The sequence below is a fragment of the Apus apus genome, chromosome 10 (genome assembly GCF_020740795.1).
Source record: "Apus apus isolate bApuApu2 chromosome 10, bApuApu2.pri.cur, whole genome shotgun sequence".
NCBI lineage: Eukaryota > Metazoa > Chordata > Aves > Apodiformes > Apodidae > Apus > Apus apus.
The window spans coordinates 14,235,263-14,254,688 of record NC_067291.1 but is presented as its reverse complement, the minus strand read 5'-3'; the positions used below and the strand labels follow the sequence as shown (position 1 = coordinate 14,254,688).

The 19,426-nt window shown below is 41.8% G+C and overlaps 1 long non-coding RNA gene across 1 annotated transcript in view; it reads right to left on the bottom strand.

Moving 5' to 3' along the window:
* Positions 1–847: 847 nt before the first annotated feature.
* The window catches only part of LOC127388936 (uncharacterized), a 38,795-nt gene continuing 20,216 nt past the window's right edge, over positions 848–19,426 (bottom strand). The window contains exon 4 of the long non-coding RNA XR_007890488.1: positions 848–1,104. This is a non-coding gene — a long non-coding RNA (uncharacterized LOC127388936). The remainder of the gene's footprint in view (positions 1,105–19,426) is intronic.

The window sequence follows — 19,426 nt, the reverse complement described above, 5'->3', positions numbered from 1 at the left end:
TTCAGGAGTCAGAAGGATTTTAGAGTATTTTTGCAAGGAATGACATGAGGAATTGTGTCTTTCACTTCTCTGACAGAGTACTATTCCACCATATTTTTTTTTATGTAAGAAAAACTGTCTTTTGTCTAAATGTCACATGGGGAAGAAAGGATTGTGTTCTGTGCGAGATATTTGGTCACTGTTTGGAAAGGTGACAAGTACTTTTCTGAAGAGCAATTCATTAGAAAGAAAAGTAATAATTGTTTGTTCCATTTGCAAAGTAATTTCCATCAGTGCCACACATACCCTCTTACCCCATCTTGTCACAGCACTGCCATGTGGCTTGGCATAGAAAATATTTGGATTGTGTCCAGGAGGTTAAAACTGAAGTCTTTTCAGGTTCTGCAGTTTATTCTTAACTTGAGCTATGATCCTTCTCAGGTACAACCCAGAAGGCTTGCTAGATAAGCCTGTCTTCCTGATTCTTGTAGTATTTTTGCTTTTCTCATGCTGATGTTATTCTTCAAGACAAAAGGTCCAAGTAATGCAAGATGTCAGCCTTGTTCCTTTTAAGGGAGTCAGTAGCCTGGCTGTCCAGCATGGAGGGCTGGTCCCTGTGTAGTTCTATAGGCTAATTTGACTGTAGGGGTAAATATTTACTGTTTTGGGTTTGTTTAGTGATAATTTAATAGGCAAGTGACAACACCAGAGAAATAACATCATCCTTGATATTAGAAAGAGTGGTTGCTCTCTGTTTAGTAAAGACATAAACAGTTTTAATTAATAAAGTGTTCTTTAAAAATGCATTATTTACTGGTTTGAATAGTAATGAGAAAATAATTTCTCTTATTTAATGAACCATTTTAAAACATTTTTGACAGAGAGAGAAACAGACTGTTCCCTTTGGCATTTTTTCTCTCTTCTCCTGTTGGTACTCAATTGCATGTAAAAACAAATACAATACTATGAGGAAGCAGTGTAAGACTAAAGCTGTAGAGCTCTTTCCAGAATTAGATCCATGAAGTCAGGTTTAAACCACCTCAGTTTCAGCCACTGTCACTCACTCTTCTTGTATCTGAGGATTGAGTTAGTCCATCCCAGACCAGACTCTATTAAAATGTATTCCTGAAACATAAGAACAGTTGCCATTATTGAAATGTCACCTCTTGGTAACCCCAGGTCTCGTCAGGGAACAAAATTATCTCTCATACAAATCTGGCCTGATGGTCTCTGGAGAAATCCCTCCATCAGAATATTTAAAGGTTATCTGTAATTTGACTGGAAAATAGAGTCAAAGCTGTTAACAAGACACTGTCATTGTACAATCCTAGAAAGTTCAATGTGGTTTTGAGTTGTCAAGTACAGAGATTTTGGCCTGCTTAGAGCAATGACCAATACTCCTGAGGATTCCTGCCAGAATTTAGAAACGTATTGATCGGGATGAGTAAGAGGAAAAGAATAAAAACACAACATGAACCATCCTGGAACTGAAACACAAAGATCAAACATAAAAATAAAAGCTCTTTGATAAGTTTTGTTTATCTGACACTAAGAACGTATTAATTAGTGTATGTTAATTCTGTCCAGTGTTCCTCCACAGTCAGGATGAAAAAGTTAGATTGTTGCTGAATTTGGACTCATTATTGAACTTATATGTCTTGTTTCTGACAAAATGTGTGTATGTGAAGTAGAACAAAGCTGAACCAGTAAAATGGGGAAAATGTGGGGTTTCTTCATGCTTGCAAAATAGTCAGCAGCCAGTCAGTTCCAACTGAATGTTCAGATGAGTATGTGAAGTCATGGGGACTGTTGCCCTTGCCTGAACACCTGTGTTGATGTTTTGTTCAGATCTGTCTCATAAATCTTTCCTTCACATCTTCTATGTGATAGGCTTGCTAAGCCTGGTCATGCTGGGGTGTGTGGGATGGGTCATCTCAGGCAAAAGATAAAGGGAAAAACTGGGCAGAAAATGTGAAAAGGATGAGGTATGTGAGGAGGGGAGAGCAGTGCAGACACATGTGTGAGGATAGGAGATTTTTGCTTCTCCACAGTGACTCAGTAATGATTGATCAGGTTTTTGAAAGAGAGATTAGAGAAAAGACAGAGCCAAACTCTTATCAGAGGTGCACAACAAATGGACAGGAACCAGTGGGTATGAGTTGGAGCAAAGGAACTTCTGACTCTATATAAGGAAACAAAAAAAAAAAAGTGTTTTACAAGTACTGAAATGGGTCCAGAGAGATGTGGTTCTCCATCCTTGGGGCTTTTGAGATTTGACTACAAAAGACCTTGAGCAGCCTGATCTTGCTTTGAAGTTAGGTCTGCAGGCAGTTGTACTAGGTGACCTCCAGAGGTCCTTTCCAACCTAAATTATACTGTAATTCTAAGAAAATTAGGCCTGTGATTTATGAATAGGCACTTTATGGTACAGCAAACAAATACACCAAAAGAATGAAAAGTTTTGTGTTTGTTGTTGTTTGTTTTGTTTTAATTAAGCATTTCTTTTCCCTTGCCAAGATTTCTGTACAAGATTTCCTTAGCAACAGCAGAATGTGTTTTTTTGGCAGAGAAGGTGTGGTGCAAAAGTACTGTTCAGCACAGTGTAGGTGCTTGGACCATCAGCAGGTGCAGTGTGAAGACAGATCTCTGAACCCTAAGTTTGGCAGTATTAAGCTTAGGGGGGGGGGGGGGGGGGGAAAGAAAAGAAGAAAAAGAAAATAAAACCATCTGTACCTCAAGCTCTGCTGAAGCAGAATTTGGAGTTGAGCAGTGAAAGAACATGTTCTTTGAAAGTCACCTGAGCTTTTTATTTTCATTTGAGTGTTGCCAAGGACTAAGAATGATACTATACCAAATGTTCTTGTGAAAATGGAGAAAATAGCTGCGGTCGAGCACTGTAAAGCACCTGACCAGCATTTCAAATGCCCTTTCTTTCCCTTCCTCCTTTGGTCAGCAGTCTATAGGAAATGAGAAACAATCCCTTTCATGTTGGTTTCCCCAGTGGGCAGCCTTGCCTGTAAGTAATTTGTTATTTAGGGCAGTTAAATGAGAGATCATGGGTTTGGTTTTTTTTCCCTGTTACCCAAGCTGTGATCCTGCTGCTGTTGCAGCACTGGATGCTCTCCCCTCCCTCTCCTCTCTGTACCTGCCAAACACGCACAGGAACAGTAGATCTGCCTGGCTGTAAGTAACAGCATGGAGTCCTGCTGTAGTTTACAGCATAAAAGAGCCAGGGAATAATCGAGCCCTGGGAACAGCTCCAATATCGGCTGAGCTGAAGAAAATAATGGGACAGGAAAGGGGTGTGAAGCTAAGCCCAGCAGAGCTGGTGCTCTGGAGTCCTACACTGTCTATGGCTGTGTCTCCTCTGAAATAGCCTCTTCCTCTCATCTGGAGGGTGGAAGTGAATGGCACCAGCCCTTCTCCCCTGGGAAGGGCTGCACAGCACTGCAAGTTGGCTTAGCAAGGAACAATTAGGCTGGATTTACAATTGCAGGATGAGGGGGTTTTTGAGCCTCTCAGGAGAAACACACAAGCCCCAAATGGACTGAGTAGATTCCCTAAATTTGGGATATTCTCTCCAGTGATGGCTGGGACTAAGAGATACCTGCCCAGCTCTTGATGGTGGCTTTTGTCAGGGATGAAAGGCGAAGCCAATTGATTAATATTCTCATTTGACATGAGGTCCAGGGGAGGCTCTGCATGATGGGTAACAGATCATACCAGTGCTGTTCCACGTAGCACAGGGGTCTGAAATAATCTTTGAAATATATATACATATTTCTAAACCTGTATGGTCCTATCCTTCTTTGCAAAAGGTTTATCATCACTGTGGAGGTCTTATCTCCAGACAGAGACTACAGCTCTTTACCAGCTAATTTAAACAAATCATAAGCCCATTCTACTTACTTTATCTTTCTGTCACAATATGCCTGCAAATGTACAATAAATAAACAAAAAAAGAATATGGCTGTTAGTCAAAAGAAAGCATCAAGGAGGTGAGAACATCTCTCTCCAGAATGACTAGCGCCTGGAAAATGAGCCTTGAGGGGAAAAAAATGAAGAGAAGCCATGGAAATGAACAACAGGAGAATGCTACAAAACGTTGTTGCTTCTTGGTAGAATTTTACCCATCAGCTTTGACATAAGTACCATATTCCGGCTGTAAAACATAATTAGAGCAGTGAATCAGAAAGGAGCTGTCCCTCGAATAGCACAGTGTGTTCTCAGCCAAGGAGAGGGATGTGAAACTCATGCAAATAAGGCTGAGTTCCCCACTTCCTCCATAGGAAACTGAGTGTGACACAATCAGCAAAAAAAGGTTTGTGGCGAACTGCAAATTTCACGTGGTCTTTGGAGCAGGAATTTGTATTTGAGCTCTGCATTAAGCTGAGTGAGCTGCCTCTCTCCATCAGCTCCTGCTCCAAGAGCTCTCCTTGCAAAGTGCACATGATCCATAGCACTGCACATTGCTTTCCACAGGAAAGCAATTGCCAGACCCAACAGATTTGGATGGGACCTCAAAGCCTGGCTGGTGTTCTAGGATGTGGCAGAGCAGGTTCCAGCTCAGTGGTGTGGGTTCTTCTGACGGTCACCAGGCTTGATCCAATAATTCATTGTTTTATCATCTATGCTGGCTTTGTGCAAAGAGCCCTCAAAAGCTGGGTCAGTTAAAGGGCCCTTTCTGAAAAAGCAGACTCTCTCCTTTTTTTGAAGCCTTCAGGGTTGTGCATTTTGAGTTTACAGTACCCTCATCCTGGGTGCAGCACACAGCTAGTAGTTTTCCCATGTACTTCTATCTGCTGCCTCTTACCATGGCAAGCCCTGAACAGTACCCACAGATCAGGCTTCTTCACTCCCTTTAAAGGTGGGGTGTACAAGCATGTTCTTTCCTCAGGTAACTTCCAGATCCAAGAGCAGGCAACCATCTTGGAACCACAACAATAGGATGTGCTGTAGTGCTATTCTTATTGCTTTTTCTCTTCTGGGGATGATTTATCCTTCAGTCATAGCAGGGATGGTACCAATTTTGCAGTTCACAGTACTGGGACTCAAAAGTTGCCCACCCTTTTGGTCCATGTCTACACCATTACCTGGTATCATGTTATTTAGCTATTGGGTGCTGTATTTCTGATCTTTAATATTTCCTTTGAGTTGTGTCACTTGCCTGGACCTACCAAATCTGTTCTCCAGGCTGGGAAGTTTAGGCACTGTAAGTACACACTGACTATGCCCAGACACTGCTTCTACAGCCAGTTTGTGCACACAAGACTCACGTCACATCCTTCTGTAAGCCAAACCTTAATTTTCTTCTAGTTATTGGGAACAGATCAGACCTGGCCTTAAGTCAAAGTGCATCCAACTAAACAGGCTGAGCCTTTTGACTGCTTAATGTTGCGTTGGGTTTGGAGGCAGAGCAGCAATGCAGGTAACACAGGCAGTCGGCTCTGACTGTGTGGAATGTCACTGCTTGCACATTCCCTACAACTAGGACTTTCTCCCTGAGGAGTTTCTGCAACCCAGAAAAAAAAAGCTTATCCTGGTTAATATCTGAGATGAAACACACCCTCCCTGACCTGACCCAGAATCTGTGATGAGGACCATCTTTTGCCCAGTGGCCAAGCTCACAGGGATGTTTGTCCCTGAGGAATCCAACATCCCTTTCATTTGAGCACGGGAAAATTAACTGTGTGCTAAATGCAAAATTCATCTTAGAGAAGTGCAGCTGGTAGCAGTAGCCTTTTCAAATACATTCAGTTCTACAAAGGCAGCTGATTCAGAGCTACACAGGCTGGTTGCTTTCTTCTACTGTGAGGATCTGTACTCTAACTCAGTTGTGAAGTCCATTTTTCCCTTAGGTGCTCACAGAGTATGTGGGCAGCACTTGGCTGTGGTGTATAACAAGCAGGACTTGTCTATCAGCTTCATGTCATTTTGACAGCCCAGAGAGGGTCATTCTTTGATGTGGAACAGCCAAGGCTTTGCTGACTGGTGATAACCTGGCTGGGCTGGGCGCTTGTGCAAAAACTCTTGTGCAGTTCAGGTGTTTCTCACTGTCTTTCTTTCCCAAGTCACTTTTACTCCCTGCTCCCACTTTCATGGTGGCTGATCAGTAGCAATACTGGGTTGCTGTTGTGTTGCCTTTCCAAGTCCATGTCATAGCATCAGACTCCTGGGCTCCAGTTAACAGCTGATTGTCGGGAGCACGTAACAATGAAGAGCTCTTTCCACCCTTCTCTTGTAATCCAACAAATACAGGAAGATTGTCCTAGCCAAGGAGAGTATCACTGAGTTTCGTGGCATGAATGGGGTGAAAAAATGTATTTCTAGGTTTTAGCATCAAATGTATAAGTTTCAGTGTAATGGCATTGCTGCTATTAACAAGAGAACAGAGACCTGCTGGGAATAATTTTTTCCATTTTCACTTTAATCAAGAAATCAGTAAATTAATATTGGCTCTATGAAAGCAGCACAACCTTTCTTTTCTCATCATTCACTTCTGTTGTTTTCCACAATTTTTGAGTTTTACTGCCACTTAGGTTTAACTGGAGCTTATGGCTGTATTGCTTGAATGCCAGCCCATAAAAATTTGGTACTATAGCCAGAAGTATTCTGATCCAATTGATACTGATCTTCTTACACACTCCCCAACACCCTTTCCTCCAATCTTTGCCTTGTCTTGTTCAAAAAGAGAACAATATTTAACCAACTAAGACTGTATCTCTACAATAACACTACAAAACAACAATGAACAAAAAGGCAGCCGAAAGCAGCATCTTAAACTGCCAGCAGTGATGTGATTTTATCTGGGTTCTGAGAGGTTAAGGTGAACAGGAAGTCACCTGCCCTTTTCCAGCACTGAGGCCTCATTATTTGCTATTTTTCTTGCTCTTCTCTCTTTCATTGTGTTTCCTCGTGTTGTTGATTTTGTTTTCTTTTTAAGGAAAAAACCTTGGCTCTAGAAACAAGGGCAAAACCACAAGTTTCACGACACTTTTTACCTTTTCTCATAAAGGCAGGTAATACCAGCTTTAATTCTATCTGAAAGGCTGTCTGGAGGGGTGATCCTATGCAATGAAGTTGTTGCTAAAGAAATGGGGAGTGAGAGATCTTGTAAAATGAAAACTTTACATCATTTTCTACACTACAAAGAATTTTACAGAATCAACAAGGCTGGAAAAGACCTTTAAGATCATCAAGTCCAGCCTATGCACACCACCACCAGATTGGCTAGACCATGGCACTAAGTGCCACATCCAGCCTTTCCCTGAACACCTCCAGGGATGATGCCTCCACCACTTCCCTGGGAAGTCCATTCCAATGTCTAATCACCTTCTCCGTGAGGAAGTACTTCCTAATATCCAACCTAAACCTCCCCTGGAGCAGCTTGAGGCCATGCCCTCTTGTCTTGTTGCTAGTTGCCTGTAAAAAGAGCCCGACCCCACCTGACTACTTTAGCTGAGATTTCTTCCCTTTTTGCATGTTTAGTAAAGGAATTAAATTATTTTTAATTGTGATTGCTTGCCACTGGAGCTTGTCATTGGTTCCTAAAGTCTCTATAACAAAAGAAAAGTCTCTGAACTTCACTTAAGATCCTTTAGTGTTTTACTTCTTTGGACATATTATTGTCTTTGTTCATTTGTGCCCATTTATTCCATCAAAATTAGCATAACCATTTCTTATCAATAAAATAAAATCAGAATTGTCACTTTTTACTATTTTGTAACTGTAAAAGTGAAATATAGGGCTTTGTTTTCATCTTTTACCTTGCAGGATTTTTGTAGTACAGTTACAAAAGTTGGAGTTTTCTCATAAAATTATTGGAGTCCTTTGAGTGTATTTCTGTCTCACATTTTTGGAGGAGAAATCATGTCTCAGTATGGTTTTTGAGAAAACAAAAGATCTTTTGCTTATTTTGGAAAATTTGTTGTAATAATCTGAAACATCTTTTCTTATTTACAAAGTTTTTTTATTATTTTTTTTTAACCTTACTAACTCACTAAGTACTTTACTAGCTAAGTAAAGGAAAGCAGAGCTTTTCATTAAATTAAAAAAAAAAGACAAAAAAGCCCCACTGCAAAACTCAAAACCCAAAAAATCCTCATGTGCACACATTCCAAAATATTTTTAACCAAGAAATTAATCAAAACCAATTCTTTTACTGAAAATTGTTTTTATTATTATTTTATAGCTTGTTTGTTTGTTTTTAAAGGAGACAGGAAATAATCTTTAGAGAAAAAATATTTACCAGCTCTTAAATCTAAGTATTGAGCATACAAAACCTGGGAAGGGGGATGGGCTTTCAGTCTGCTCCCTTCTGCAACAGACTCAGTTAAAAATAAGAACCTGAAAGATGCAAAGGTAGGTCTCAAATCCTAGCTAAATTCTTTGACTAGGAGATAAACCTGATAGTTGATTTGATCTTTCCTGTTTTGACCTGTGTTTTGAATTGGCAAATTGTGGCAGGTGTTTCTTACTCATCTGGGGTGAGAAGTTGCAAGGATTTAACATACTGTGTGACTGCTGCCTGCAGCACCCTGAGATGTACCTTTACTATGGCAACTGAAGGAGCAAATTTGCAATGAAGCACATTGTGCTGGTGGTGTGATACTGCTGCCCAGCTACGTACCACAGGAGCTTGCCTGCTATGGTGAGAGATGCTCCATGTGCTTTGTTGTTAGGCAGGACAGACAAAATTCAAAGCTTCTCCATCCATTTTTCTGACTGAAAGCCGAGGAACACAGTCCTGCTTTTAGCTCTGGGGAAAAAACAAAACAAAACAAACAAACTCCTAGATGTACAACAATGCTCCTACAAAGCTCAGGTGCCCTCTCCAAGCTGAGGGTGGACTCTGGGGGCCACCCGCTCATGTTCACGTGCCTGCTGTGCACATGCTTGACTTGTTTTGCTTGCAAGGGGTGAATGGCCTGAGCACAGGAAGCAAATCCAATACCCTGGGCAGAGTGTGCAGAACAGAGACCCTTTGACATCTGAGCAGTGAGCCCTGAACTCCTTGCCTGTGCTCTCTGGAGTTCCACAGCGCAGGTTGGTCCCTGCTGAGGTAAGCTTCAGCAGCACGTACCAGACTTTAAATCTCAGACTCTCAGAAACAGACCTATCTTCAAAATCTATAATGTGATTCACAGAGTCAATTTTTTATCTAGTGTTTCATGTCTAGGGTGAGCCAAGTTTTTAGGAGTTGCAGTCTGGGGGTTTTGCCTTTCTGCTTTGTTTTGTGTGTTGTTTGGTTTGTTGGGGTTTTTTTCGCCTTTGCTCTTTTAGAAAATTAATGTGAGTCATTGACTGGCTTTTCTGCTTCTCTGCTGATTTGATTGGCTTTGTAAAGCCAAAATGAAGCCAGTCCTGTGTGGAAGTATTTGAAGGCCTTTGCTAATTCAATTAACTCTTGACTAAATTCTTTGTGGGAGGAAGTTAGTGAAAACTGGCTGGCTGGAAAGGAATTCCGCTTGCTTAAGCTTCAGTTCTCTGTGCCACTGCACTGACCCGTTTCACAAACATCCCTGAGAACTGCAGAGGCCAAGAGAGATGCAGGGTTTATGTCTGAGACCAGTAAGGGACTATTTAGCTGTTTGAGGCATCAGACTATAAGGGACCGTTTCAGGTCATTGGGTCCTAAACTTTCCATCAGGGGCATCCACACAGTAGATAAGTGTCAAATATTTGCAGAATGGCTGTTCTACCTGCCATCAGAGAACATGTCCCACTGCCCTCTGCCCCACATCACTGACCTGGATTGAAAGAGGAAAAGAACCCCACAGCTAATCTTCATGAGAGAAGACAGCAGGAGAGACAGAGGATGTCTCTCATGTCCTAGATTTTCCAGAAGTAGTGAGGCTCTTACACAAAACTTCGAGGTGAGCCGATGGGGCAGACCACACAGCACACCAGAGGGGACAGGAAAGCTTAGCTGACATCAGGGAAAAATTCCTACCAGTCTCATGCAAAGCAAAATAACCAAAACTAAAACCATGTATCTGGCAAAACAAACAGTCTCCCTCGAGACCAAGCCCCAGCCCTCCCCATGGAGCTCTGCAGTTGTCTGCAAAGAACTACGTGACTGGTCTGGTATGTTATTCAATTCAGTGGTGGATGAAGAAGCTGGGCAGAGAGATCTGGATGTCATTATTTGGTTTCCAGAAGGAAAACCCACTTTCACTCCTGCTCGGGCTGAGAGAAGGTAAGGGCATGCACAGCAGCCCTGGGCTGGAGCACTGCCTTCTTGTACATGCTGTTTGCTGAACCAAGGAAATGGGCAGCACAGGGAAACGTTCCCAGATCAGATGACCCATTTTACTTGAGTTGAATTGAAACAATTTGCATTTCATTTTTAGCTTTGGTTTAACCTTTAGAAGAAAAATCTGTCAGCTTCCAAAGTGGAACCTCAAAAGGCTTTGTTTAAAAGAAAAGCAGAAATGAAGCACTGAGAATGTCCTAGGTTTCTCCAAACCACCTTTCCAGAAATGGTTTGGGCCTAACAGAATGACAAAAAAACAGCCCCGTGGCCAATCACTGAACTTCTTCACCCCCCACACACACACACTGGGATGGGGAGGACAAAGGACAACTAGAAGGGCCAAGGCAGGGACTTCAAAGAAGCATCTCTTTGGTTTAAATCGTTCCCTTCAAGCTGATGCACCCTCTCCTGATCACTGGGAAGCCTTTGCTACCCACGTTCATTGTCTGTTTGCTTCCCATATAGTTCTGCCATTGGTCAACCCAGAGAGATCCGAGTTTCAACCAGAGTCATTCATGAAGGGACATTAAAAGCACTAGTGGATTAGAAGTTGCTGCACTGTTTTTGTTTTAAGTCTGATGTCTTCACAAAGGGTTAACATTTCCAAGGCTGATTTTGTAGTGTTAATGGAGATCGGAGGCAAGTGAAAAGAAGAAGGAAGGTGAGAGAAAGGTTTAAGGGGCGTAAGAGGGAAGTCAGCACAAAATGGAAGTTAAAATGAAAGTGCAATGGTTTGAGAAGAGATACTCGGCTACTTTTCTATCTCCTTGCTCTGTTTTTCTTCCCTGATAAATGGATGGATGGTAGAGTTGAAACAGATTTAACACAGAAATGCGAATCAGGTTTCCATGAAACAGCATCTTGTCCATTGTTGCTGGAGGAACCTGGATCTCTCCCAAGTTCCCAGGCAGCAGTTTGCTCAGGTAGAGCAGGAGCTGCAGGTGCCTCTGGGCTTCATATATGGACCATCTGTTCATGCAGTGAGACCTTTGCTGTGCCTGGTGGAGTGGATAAAGAAGTGGAAAAATGGGCCAAATCCAAACTTGTGCTTGATGTGCTTTCGATTCTCAATGTCTTAGTGGCCCTCGAGGGTGTCTGACCACTCACATGTTGTACTCAGCAACTCACACAAGAAGGCTAAGGTTGGCTAAATCTTTGACGTTGCTTCATTAGCCTGTGCCTTGCCTTTACTTGAGCAGTCTGTCACAGAAGCCAGGCATCCAAAATATGTGTCAAAGAGGCTTTTTGTTATGTTACTGCACACCTAGAAACTTCTGCATAAGTTTTGATACAATGTTTGTAGTGTCTGATGATTTTTTAATAATCTTAATAGCATCTTCCTCAAATCTTCATGCAAGCTTAGACTCCTCTAATGTAATATTTAATGTCTCTCTGGGGCAGACAACCCCACATACATAAAAGGGGACAGGAGGGACTGCCCTGTTGTCACTGTACTGTCTGATGTGGGAGTGGGAATTGCACTCATGAGCAGTAATAAATGGCCAAAAGCTCTGCCTTCCCAACCCTTGTAAACCCATGGCAGTTTCTAGGTGAAGTCCCAAGTCAAGATGCTTGACTACCCTGAACTTAGTCACTGATTGATACCAGCACCTCCAGAGGGTAGCAAAATAAATTGCTCCATGGAGGTCTTTCCATTGACTAAACAGGATGTTACAGTTAGAGGTTAGAGTAATTTGTTGGATTTGGGTTAATCTTTCCTCACAATCTGCTCTTGCCAACATATTTTCCTTTCCAGGATGCCACACACCCCTTCCCAATGGTCCTGTGTCCATGCTTTTGAGTGAAGGAGAGATCAAAAAATAGATGGGGAAGAAATAAGACTCAACAACTGAAGCCCTTTATTTCAGGGGCTTGAAAGCAATCACATAAGGCTGACTTTGTTCCTCTAGGCTGGAAATGTTGAGAGCTGGTATTCAGCACAGTGCCCTCTTCTTGGTGACTAAATTTCTCATTAGTTTCAGATGTGGGATGTGAGAGGCTGTTGTCAAAATGAAACGTTCTGAAGCAGGTAGATCTCAGGATGAGCACTTAAAACTTCCATGTAACTTCTTGGCATTTCTTCTTAACTCTCAGAAGGACTAGATTTAATGATACATTTATCCATTGTGTGCTTGACCTCATGTCTGGTCTCCCCAGGATGGCTCAGAAAAATCAATGGCAAGATTTTAATCAGCTCTAATAAGTTCATGGAAGAGAATCATTTAACAAGGCCCCTCTGTTGTGTGCATTTCCACCGTGGTTCCAATTGATTATTTGTGCCAATTATTAACTATGAATCAGGATTGGAGGGAAAATAATCTGTGCTTTGTCAACTTTGTTCTTTCTGAGATTTTTCAGATGATAAAATCAACTGCCCCCTCTGTCTCTTATCCTTCTGTTGCACCATTTAATTGCTATGTTTCCCTCCTAAATTAGCTGTGGTGATTCTTTTTTTCTATTTTTCATAAAGTAAAGCAAAAACATTCAGTAGTTGGAGGGGAAAAAAAAGGTCCCTTATTAATTATGACTCCAAGCAACTTCAACCCAGGCTTGGGGACTAGAAAGTACCTTGGATGATTTCTGCATAGATTAGAAGCAGCTTTCATACACAGCCATGCACTACTGGAGTAAACAATTTAAAAACAAAAGCTTCAAAAATGCCACAGTGTTATACAGCTCTGGGAATTATTATTTTTAAGTAAAAAAGTCCCATCTGGGCTCTGCTGAAAGCTAGTAATTAGCTTGCACTGCAAGATGTGGACAACAGAAAACTAGCAACACCTCAGCCGTTGTCTTTGCTGTTTCACTGCTATTGGGTCCATCAGAAAGATGTCATCACCATGACAGTTAAAGAAAAAAATCAAATCCTTTCTGAGAAATAGCATGCTTAGCTCTTCAGCTGGGTGCTTAGAAGAGAACAAGCTTGGTAGAAGTGTCTGATTAATTAAACCTTATTTTCTTCCTTTTATACGGTAATTACACCAATTAGAAGTCAGATCCAAATGTTTTTCAGTGGTGTGTTTCTGAGAGCTCAAGTCCTCGAGACTGGCTTTATGTGAGAGGCATAAGGTGGAAGAGTTGGCTCTGTGTCAGGAGAGCTCCATGGCTGCCAATTGCAAAGAAACTTTCTCTACAGAGGATGTCCACTCCAGCAGAAAGAGAAATCAGAGGGTTGGGATACAGAGTTTGTCTGTTAATGGCCTTGCACCTCCAGACTGTGGAAAGCAAACCTAGAACTGGCTCCTGCAAAAATCTCCTGCATATAAGAAGCCTTGGGACCTAGTAGCAGACTGTCCTTTGCAGGTCTCCTCAGAAGCCATAGTTTAGAGAGCTGATAATGAAAACAAATGATGCTAACAATAAGGCTTAGCTCTGCTTCTCCTGGGAATAATGGGGAGGCAGCAAAACACCCTCAGCCCATGGAAGAATTACTGAGACTCTGCAGGATAAAAGTCATACAGTAACCTCAGTCCTCCTAAGGTTGTTCTGGCAAGCATGAAAAAAGGGGCTTTTCTGTGTTCCCACCCTATTCAAGGAACTCCACTTTTTGCTGAAATTAAAACAGTACTGCCTGGGCAAGGGATTAGGCCACTGCCAATTTTCCTAAGCTGACAGCACTGTTGGAAAAAAAAAAAAAAGGAAAAAAAGAAAAATCTTATAGCCCCCCAGTTTCCTATGGTCTTGTTTTAGAGTTTTCTCCAGCAGTCCCACCACAGGCAAAGTTTCTCCTTCTCCAGCTCTCCCCTGGTCACTTAGTTAAACACACTTGATCAAATGACAAACAAATAATGAGAAATCGGAGTCTGGATGTTACAGTTTCTCAGTAAGCTGAGTGTTCCAGCCAGCGCTAAAACAGGAGCTTCTGTGCCAGACTTCAGACCCTGATGATGTTTAGAAAAACAAGCTGTACCTCTGAGAGCTTCCAGTAGCAACAGTGACACAACCATCCGAAGCCGTGAGGGATGGTGATTCCAGACCAGCAGAGAGAGCTCTTGATATACACTCGTGACTGAGGACATTGTAAAAGCACATTACAACCATTTCCATGGCAACTGGCTTTGATGGACTTCAGGGCAGTAGGAAACCAAAGAATAAGTTGACTTAGGGCAGGGGAAAAAAAGCTGTGGTTATAAATATTGTGTAAGGGCACACGGACCATTTATCTGTGCCGGGTGCATGTGGGGAGGTATTCACACATGTGAGGGGAATAAGGTAGAACTCGACCTAAGCCACTGCTCAGGGTGTTTGCCTCAGTCAGAATCCAGCCCTTGCCTTTTGCTGCCAAATATGTAGAGCTTTGTTTTTCTTGGGGGGTGCTGCTTCACTGCTTCTCTCGCTTTAAACAATTCAAACCTGCAAAAAAAGACTTGATGCCAGGGATTTCCCACCTTAGCATGATTTTGGAGTCTGCTGTGAATAATGGCCCTTGGGACATCAGCAGGACAATTCTGTGTACTGACAAGCATTGGAGAGAACAGATCAGGGATGCACTGTCAGTGTGCTTGCAAAAAAACAAGCCCCAAATAAATTGTCTTTGTAAATCTGTGGCAAAACCTATGTACTAGCAGTAAATGTCTGTGCAAAGTGAGGGGGTCACTGGGAGAGGATTGGATTACTTTATTTTCCTGTGAACATCACGTTCAAGAAGGAGAAGCAGTGCCACATGGCAAACAAGCATGAATTAAGCACAGCTTCTATTCCATTCCTAAACACAGCTCTGGGTGTATTGGTGGTTGAAGACTGATTGGAGAGAGTTTGTGGTGGTCCCATCAGAGGCAGAGGAATGATTCAGTTGGTTCTGCTGAGTGGAGCTGAATGCTTCCAGCTTTTGGGTCATGCTCCAAGAGACAGAATGCTTGGCCAGGATTAGTAGTTGTAGTGTGAGCATCAGGGAGCAAAAACAAACAGGGAAGCTTATTCCTCAAAGAGAGTGAGTTTCTCACATGCAGCTTTTGAAAAACAGCTGTTCAGGATGGAGCAGAGCCCACACAAGCTTTGTTCTTGCTTTGCCACCTCCATTGAGATCAGCCTGAAACCCAAAGCTCCAGCATGAACATGCTGAGCCCTGCACCACAGTGAGCCAGATCTGGATGCACACGCTGGCATTGAGGCTTAGAGTCATCCTCTGGTGGGAAGGAATAGGTGCTTTTCTATCTGATAATTCAGGAATGAAAAAGAAGGCCAGAGACATGGAGTCTTTGAACCCATGCAGCACCTTGAACATCTGGTTTTCATCAGACAGGACCTATGCTACTGACACGGGCTTTTGGAGGCTCTTTCTGTCGGGACTCATTAGCACCACTAAATCACAGCCACAGCCCTGCCCTCCCCGTCTCATGCAGTCGCCTCTGACGTGGAATTTATCATTCCCATCCCCACCTCTTTCTGTTTGGCATTCTGGAGTTATTTATTTATATCAGGAGAGACAATTGCAGTGTTTCAGGGGTGGTCGCAGTGGAATGCTAAGCAGGCAGGACCGGGTCCCGCAGGTATCGCAGGATGTGGAGTTGATTTGGCCAATTCTACGTGACTAATATTAAATATCACCATATGGAGCTGAAGTCTCCCCAGGAGTTTATCACTAATTCATCTAAGGGTGACTTTTGTTGTCAGTGTTAAAGTAACACTGAGCTTTTCTTTCTTTTTTCCTGTGTTGCTACATAGTTGTCTTTTTTTTTTTTTCCTTAACAATTTCTGTGAACTACTCAAGGGAAAGAGAAATATTAATTAAACCATTAAAAAAATAACGTCTGCAGAAAGGTTATTCCTACACCTGGATGTGAGAATGGAAGTGTGTAATTTGGTCACAGGGGGAAAAACAGCTCACTTCCCACCCTTCTCTTGTGAAATCAGTTGCTTAGCTATGAACCTTCATTATTAGTAGAGATAGAGAGTTTATTCTGTGTAAACAGTATCATCTATCAACTCCTTTTAATTTTTTTCCCCCATTTGCAGAAGTGTTGCATGAGTTTGTATTTGCCAGATGGACTATTTAGTTGGTATGACCCTGTGCTTCTTAGAAACAGTTACTGGCTTCCCAAAGTTGTGTACACATACTTCAGATCCCTGATCAAATCACTGTTGTGCCTGACCAGGTACAATTAACCAAACCTCTTCTTCTGGTCAGGATCCCCTGATGTGCATGGAAATAAAGGCTACGCCCCTGCCACTAGTGGGAATGACTGCTTCTTCCCAATGAGCTCCTTCTCTTGCTCTCTCCCCAAACTACCTACTCTTAGTGCTTTTTATTTTCAGAATTCCATTGTGCTGTGGAAACACAGAAGCAGAACTGATCTGTGAATCCTTATAGCCAAAACATAACTCTAATGTCTCTCATTAGCCTTTTAATTTAAGAGCTGCTTCCTACTTGAAAACTTGTCCATTCTTCTGCTTTCTCTGCTGCCCTTCCAGAGACATTTTTGTTTTCTAATGCCCAGCCCAGCATCCACTCTTCCCTCTTGTCTATTCCCAGGTTTCTCTCCACTTTGGGAGATGCTCTTCCTGAAGCATCCTTTCTTTTTGAGGAAGTCTCTCTGAGCATTGGAGCGGCAGCTCAGGGTTGGGAATTAGAGCCAGGGTGAGCAGCTCCACTCGCTGCTCGTTCCTCTCGATTGCTGCATAGCATGAGAGTGATGAGGGGAAGATTGATGTAGTGGCCAGCACAGTTCAGGTTGCATGCTGCTTGCTCCCTGAGAGCCCATTAAAGGGAAGATTTAGATGCAGCGGTAGTTGTTGGGATGACTGGAGAGTTAATTCCACACGGAGGACAATTAACAGTTCCTAGTGAAGCAGAGCCTGCTGTGTGGTGCATGCTGTCATGCACAGGGTTTCTTTTCCTGCCCTTTAGAGCCTTTTCCCTCACCCTAGCCACCTTCTCCCTCCCTGCCTTCTGCAAAACAAGGGGGTGAATGTCAGTCAGGGAAACATGCTCGATGCTATGCAGCCCCTTGGATCCGAGTGCCGGCTGCAGCCCTGCAAGTGAGATTGCTAATGCTTGGTGCTGCATAAAGGCAGGTTAGTTTTAGGTGAGCCCTGATTGTCCACCATCTAACTGTAAGTAGAGAAAAGATCTGAGAGGAAACAGATTCAACAGGCCAAAGCAAAACAACAACAAAAGAAAATGAAAAATAAAGAACCTCCTTTAGCTCTGTTTTTTTCACTGTCATGGCAAAGGTTTTTTGTTCCAGTGCCCAGATGCCACAGAAAGAAGCCTTGAGCCATACAAGCCTGGCCACTGTCCTGCCATGAAATAACAAGGTGATTACTCTTACAAATATTAAATATCATCAGTTTCTAAGTGACAGTCTTTAAAGACTCATTCAATTATATTTCACACACATTTTCACCCCAGTATTAGCACTGCAGGCAGAGTTGAGGTCACTTTATCACATTTACTTCTCATACCTGAATGTAAAATCTATTTTTTTTCCCCAGTGGAATAATTTTGAACCAAATTTGGCCAGATTTGGTTTGGGGGCTAATTGCAGTCTCTTTCAAAAATTTTTCACATCTACGTTACACATTTGATGCAATTTAAATTCTGCTTTAACTTGATTTTTATCTAGGAATATTTTTTACTTTCTCTTCTGTTTTCTCTTAACTGTCAGAAATGTCATACAAGACTGGTAGAGAAACCCAAGGAGACTTCTTAGATAATAGTGCTGCAGATTAGCAGTCATATAAAATCTGCCTTAAATTGTTGGGGTGGTTTTTTTATTAATTTTAAAGGCAGTTTTTCATCTTGAATTTCAGTCTTTGTAAGTCTACAAATTTACTACTGAAACTAAAAACTTCTTTTAATATATTACATTGTAAGAACTTTGGATCTGCTTTCATGGGCACGTCTAGTCCATAGACTTTGCAGGTTGTGAACCACTGCTCTGAGGTAAGAGCCAGTAAACATCAAAAACTGGCATCTACTGCCTAATTTGCATTGGCAGAGCTGCCAAAACATAACAGTGACCCTGCCCCAACAGTCACAGTTTCTTTGTTTGCTGCAAATTCGTTTTTCCTTTAGTTGTGGACCAGAAAAAAGTTGGTAACCTCTGCACAGTTACACAACCTCGGAGACAGTGATCAATTTATTTAAATATAACTACACTGCAAGTTCTTGATTTATGTGTATTTGTATTTGCAGTCCTTGCAAATCATTTGGGACAAAGAAGAAATTGCCTTAGATGCTACTTTTCTTTGAAGGGACTGAATTTATGATTAATTTTATTTCATAAATTGGTTCACTTGTACGTCTTCAAAAACTTCATTGCATACTCTAACAGTAAGAGCTATAATTTTAAGAATGAAAAGCTGTGTCCTTCATGTGTCTTCAAGAAATTAAATCCTGCTTAGGCACAGAAGGGGGTTATGGACTTTTGATTTTTGTCCAGGAATATGCTAACATGAAAACAACTGAATTTCCATAGTTTAATTAATTTCTTCCCCTTATTCAGCTGCTCAGGTATTACTTGACACCTGTGATAATGCATTTTCTGATATGTGATCCTACTTTTTCTATTGAGAAGTGTTTTGGATCCATCCAACTACACACTAGCCAGCCAAATAGCTACATAATCCTTGCATTGTTGCTCTCGTGTCTTAAAATCTCTAATTCCTATACCACTATTTTGCAGTGTTTATCTCTTTTCTACCTGGAGATACACTATGGCTAGTCCATACTCATGGATGGGCCACTCGTGGGTGTGTATTTCTATAAAATTTAATGTTACAGGATTTATGACCTTCTATTGTAATTTACCTCATCTTCTAAGATACTTTATTATAAACAGTCATAATTGTGATTAAGACTTAAACAGCAAATTAATTCCAAAAAGTCTGGAAATTAAACTGTCAGCTACTAGTTTGTTCAAGCATTACCCAAACAATGCTTGCCTTAAGATGTCCAGTAGCATTTCTGCACAGAGAGATATTGTCTTAATTCACTGGCATTTAGGTTATTCTTGAGACCATTTTTTCTCTCCTTGTGTCTAGGGTTAATATTCTACTGAAATGTTCTGTTGCTTAGGAACCATCTTGTAAGGTTGAATTCATTAATGCTTTTTTCCAGTTTGCTCCCAGGAACCTTGTTAGATAGTGTTTCCCACTTTTATCCTAATTAACAGGTAACCAGAAAAAAAAAAAAGAAAATGTACTTGACCAGAGATCATTTCTGCCTGTCCTTTGCCAGTGTGTTTCCTT